The sequence below is a fragment of the Silene latifolia genome, chromosome Y (genome assembly GCF_048544455.1).
Source record: "Silene latifolia isolate original U9 population chromosome Y, ASM4854445v1, whole genome shotgun sequence".
In the NCBI taxonomy this organism is placed as follows: domain Eukaryota; kingdom Viridiplantae; phylum Streptophyta; class Magnoliopsida; order Caryophyllales; family Caryophyllaceae; genus Silene; species Silene latifolia.
The window spans coordinates 423107249-423113304 of NC_133538.1; positions in this window are offsets into that span (position 1 = coordinate 423107249).

The following is a 6056-nucleotide window of genomic DNA, read 5'->3' on the forward strand; positions in this document are numbered from 1 at the left end:
AGACATAAACACGCATACCATAACCCAAAACACGCATACGATCTGTATAGAACCCACTCGATCGAGTACCAAAACCTAGTCGATCGAGTTGAGGCCACTCGATCGAGTGCCACACCTACTCGATCGAGTGCCTCGACTCCAGAATCTGACCAGAAAGGTTTCTAACACATACTCGATCGAGCCTCTAACCCACTCGATCGAGCTGATCCCACTCGATCGAGTGCCCCTACTTACTCGATCGAGTACCCAAAATCTCGCTTCTGCCCAGAAAACGTAAACTACCCACTCGATCGAGCCATGCTGACTCTTAAACACTACCCGCATGTTCATCTTACTTTCCCAACATTATATACAACTTCTATACTTTCAACATAACAACAACAACTATACATGCAAATATACGCAACTCTTTATATATTCAACAAAACAAGTTACTTCATATCACTAATATGCCACATTATAAAACAAACAACATATCTTCATCCAATCCAACATATAAATCACATATCTTTCAACTTCTATTCCACACCTCCACTCCTCCACATTCATACATCCATCAATACACACCACATGCTACTATATAGATACAGAAACCAGAAGACAACACATACGATCCCGACACGTACCCCATGTGATCGGTTCAAACTTGCAGGGCGAGTTCGCGACTTTAGGACGTCTCCCAAGCCTTTGCATTAGCTCCTACAACTTCTACCTCGGGTTCATTTTAAATTGACTCCCTATGTTCATTAGGTTCATTGGTTACAGGTTTGAGGACAGTCGCTCTGATACCACTTTGTGTCACCCCCATATTCTAAGTGCCTTATCAGGACCACTCAGTTATAGGAACGTCACCATCTCGGTTACCCGAGGCAATGAATATCATAAGACAATAAAGAAACGTACTTTAAAAGTAAATATAGTTTAAGTGATTACATGTCTCAAACCAAAACTGTTAAATGAAATACAATTCCAAAACCAAACTGTTTACTAGCAAAACTGAACAACTACAGATATCGTCTGACACAGCGGAAGACTCTTCTAATGCCAAGTGATGACTCATCCCAGCTAGCCCAAATGCATCATTTTAGACCTGCTCCACAACTGCTCACAATCCCCGAATGGATCACCACATTTTTTCAAAACAAACAACGAGGTCAGTACTAATTACACAAAACAAATCACGATAAAACATATGCCAAACAGCTCAATCGTCACATCAAGCCCGAAACTCCTCAATCAATCTCCATATAACTGACTACACACTAAACTGTGTAGTCCTGCTAGAGTACCAATCGTAACAGGTACTCCACACCGCTAGTAGGGTACCGCAACCGTTCCCACCTAAGCCCCGCTCATCTCCATCGAGCGATAAACCCATGTCCATTAATGTGCACATACCTTCTGTGGCGGGTTCCACAGAAGGAGAATCAAGGGCGTGAATCCACTCCCGCAAGTGACTCCACTCAGACAGGGACGCACCCCGAAGATCATGGACTGATACAACAACCACAACAACAATCAACGATAATAAACAACAACCGTCACAACTGGCAACATTATACTTTAACAACAATCACAACAAAACCACCAATCATATCATGTAATTAATACTGAGTAGGGAAACCCTACCTGGAATGCAATCACAAATCAGACGATCTAGCAGCTGTCTCAAAACCTCTCTTCTAAGAACCCTCCTCCTATACACATATTCATACGATTACTAACACAACAACACAATCATAAAAACCCCCAATTCCCAAATTAGGGTTTAACTAACATTAACCAATTGCTATAAAAATGGTACATAGAACTTACCCTTGACGCAAGGATCACAATGGTATAAAGAACAAAGGAATCCGACACTTCTAGCTTCGGGATTTGCCAATAATGCGAATGAATCGAACAACGTAGTTTGAAATCTCTCTTTTTGTGTATTAGGTTTGTAAAAGTGTTTAGGAAAAGATGATAGAGTATTATATATATTAATCCACATTATTAACAAAACCCTTCAAATTAAATATCACCCGATAACCGACTTACTCGATCGAGTAAGTCACATACTCGATCGAGTGCCATTTACTCGATCGAGTTCTAAGGCTACTCGATCAAGTACCCTGCAGGAAGACTACTGTTTCGTATACCAAAACATACTTACTCGACAGAGTAAGCGCCACTCGATAGAGTACCCAGAGACTCATAAAATCGTAGTATTACAAAAATGCAGCATTAATATATGTATGAAATATGCCATGTGTTGTGCCAAATCGTCCTATTTAAGCTAATATCGTATATTCGGTCCGGTTTTATGGATAATTGTGACTATTAACTTATTAAAATCACATAATATTGCATAAATCAAATCTATGTCCAAGTTAATTACCCCAACCTTCTTAGGACTTAAAAATTTAGTCTTCACTAAATATTTGACAATAATTCAACTTGATATTATTTTATTGTAACACCCGCAAATTTCCCATTTTGACATTTAAAATTTATTAAACCGTTTGATTAATTTATTTTATATTTTTGAATTATTCAATTTTATTAATTTTATGTCAAACACGATTTTTATAAACGTATTATATAAAAGCTCATTTTTATAAAAATACGTATTATTAAATTATATTCTTGAGGCATAATTTAATCCGAATAAATGTATACATATTTTTGGTCGGACAACAATAATAGTGACAATAATAATATTAGTTTCTATCTCAAGTTAATATAGACTCGAGACATTTTTCCGTTTAGCTGTAGACCATCACATTTCCACTTGTGAGACTAATATTTTCTCGACCTATCCTATATCGACAACACACCACTTACCTTTTTACATAACTAGTCTAATAATTATCCACTCATACACTCACCCTAGCAACTACATTTCTATATTATTATTATTATTATTATTATTATTATTATATATTATTATTATATATATATTATTACTATTAACATTGTTTTTGTTGTCATGCTGCGTGACCCACCTTTCCTCATTCTTTACTCCCTGCATTTCGTCTTCTTCTTCCGGAAAGCAAACAACAGCAACAACGAAACACAGCTACGCCCATTTCCGTCCCATTCAAACTCCGATCCCGCCTTCATTTCTCGACCAAACTCGATGATTTTTACACCATTAGCTTCCTCTTTCCTTCCTCACTCTTTTAAGGTAAGAAAGTTTTGATTTTGTTGAGGTTTCGAAATTGGCATCTTATGACAAACTCGGTTTTATGACTCAAACAACTCGTTTTCCCTCCTTTTTAGTTGAAGACTGAAGATAGGCTCGTGTTTTGGACGTTTTTACTCGGGAATTCGAGAGTTAAAGGTAACGGTGATAGGTTACTCGACAATGAGTCGATATTTTCGCCCTTCTTTCTCGACCTTTCCTTATTCATCGCAAAGTTTGAGTCTTTTATGTGTTTCTCATGTATGAAGTCGAGTTTTAAAGCTTGTGGTTAGTTTTCATGGTTGTTGTGGGTCGAAATGGCGACTGGAACTTGTCTTGTACCGTGACTGATACTACCTTTGTGCTCTGTTTTGGGGTCCTGAAATGGATGGTTGAGCTCTGTTTTGGGTGGTCAAAATGGTGCCCGTGGAGTGGCCTGTCACGGTCTGGTTGCACTTGTCTTGGGGCGGATGTTTGCAACTCTTTTCGGGCAGCCGCGGGTGGTGTTTGAAGGTCTTTGCAGGCTGATTAGAGGCAGCCTTAGGCTTGTTTCGAGTAGTAAAGGTTGGTTAGTTTGTGCGGTATATATTGGGTGTATGAATATATGTATATATGTATCCGTCTTAAGCAAGTTTATATGTCCGTCTTTTGGTTCACATGTTGGTTGATCCGGATTGGGTCACGGTTTTGTGGTTGTTTCATAGACTGTCGGGCAACCGAGAAATGGGTGGTGTGAAGGGTAGTTGTGGGTAGTCGAATAGTTGTTGGGATGGGTGGTTTAGGTGGCCGGTGGTTGGGTTGTGTTTAGGGTGGCCCAATTGGTTCTTGAGTCGTGCTTACGGATGCCTTTGGCACTAGTTTAGTTCGTTTGAAATTATTTAATTACCGTCTCGCATTGTATATAACGTAATTTGTTAAATATCGTCCTCTCATATATTTAATTTATTTGGCTCATTTGACCTTGTTGTTGGGCTTGTTATACTTTACTAAGTTGGACTTGTTGTATTTTAATTATTGGACTTCACATGACAATTTATTTGGGTCTTACATGATCAAATTGTTGGGTCTCACATTATTATATATTTGAATTTTACATGAGTATTGAGTTGGGTCTAACATATCTTGTTTGTTGGGCTTAATGTGATTTAATTGTTGGACTCCTTAAAATTTATTTATTGGGCTCATAAATGAGTCACTTGGACTTGGTCACATTTTATCCCGTATATTTCATATAACGTAAATTATTCAATATCACTTGTTATATTTTATTTAACCAGCATGTTCAATTATGAAATGGAATATATATTGATATAATACAAGTATGAGATATTTATTATAAGTAGTTACTTGTAGTGAGTCGTACTCTAGATAATATCTAGTATTGTTCGGTTATGAGAGTTTTGGTTATACCGGATGTTAGGGGTGAGCCTGAGGCCCTCTAGTTGCGGTATGAACGTCGGGAGTGATGTTCCCATCCGTACTCATGGTGATGCAGGCCATAAGTATGAATGTGACATTAATCATCCCGTCCCTGAGTCTTGGTCCTATCGGATACTAGGGGTGAGCCATAGGCCCTCTAGTTGCGATAAGGTCGTCGGGATGGATGTTCTCATGAGTACTTATGGTAAGATGCAAGCCATAAGTATGAATATGACATTAATAATCCCGTTCTATGTGCTGGTTTGTTGTGCTTGTTTGTTGTATTTGGCCATGTTTTAAAGGTAACCGCTGAGCCAGATACTTGTTTGTTGTGCCTCGGACATGTTTTAAAGGTAACCTCCGAATCGGGCACTTGTTTGTTGTATTTGGCCATGTTTTAAAGGTAACCGCTGAGCCAGATACTTGTTTGTTGTGCCTCGGACATGTTTTAAAGGTAACTTCTGAGTCGGACACTTGTTTGTTGTATTTGGCCATGTTTTAAAGGTAACCGCTGAGCCAGATACTTGTTTGTTGTGCCTCGGACATGTTTTAAAGGTAACCTCTGAGTCGGACTCTTGTTTGTTGTATTTGGCCATGTTTTAAAGGTAACCGCTGAGCCAGATACTTGTTTGTTGTGTCTCGGACATGTTTAAAGGTAACCTCTGAGTCGGGTACTTGTTTATAGTATTTGGACATGTTTTAAAAGTAACCGATGAGCCAGATACTTTTTGTGTTGTGCTTCAGACATGTTTTAAAGGTAACCTCTGAGTCAGGCACTTGTTTGAAGTATTTGGACATGTTTTAAAGGTAACCGCTGAGCCAGATACTTTAGAGGTCGTGCCTTGGACATGTTTTAAAGGTAACCGCTGAGTCAAGGTACTTAAGGACTTGTGTCTCGGACATGCTTTAAAGGTAGCCTCTGAGCCGGATGCTTTGCTTATTATGTGATGTTAGTAGACCTATTTCATGTATTGTATGTTGTTTGGTTTTCAAAGTTGGATGTATCATATGCCTTATCTATGATTGACTACGCCTGTTTTGAATGTTAGTCTCATGTCTGAGTGCTTGCATCAAATGGTTATATTTATGATGTTCTAATATGTTCTTGTATATCTGTGTTTCGACATTTTGTGGCTGGGAGAACCTTGAGTTACTCCCCACTGACTGTGGCGTTCATGTTTACATGAATGGCAGGTTGTGAAGACGATTACGTGGGGAAGACGTGTGGGCTAGCGAGAACTAAACCCTTGGACCTTAGTTTGCTAGTTTAGAAACCCTTTATTTGTTTATTCGTGGGATATCTTTTCCCCGCCTTCTAGACTTTAACCCCTTAATTCCAAATTAAACATAAAATTATGTAAAAAATCAAAATTAAAATTTTGAATATTCTATATAAATTTCTAGAACCTGGAAATGACAATTTTCAAGCCCAAAAATCGAATTTACGGTTATGACTATTTAAAGTTGCTAT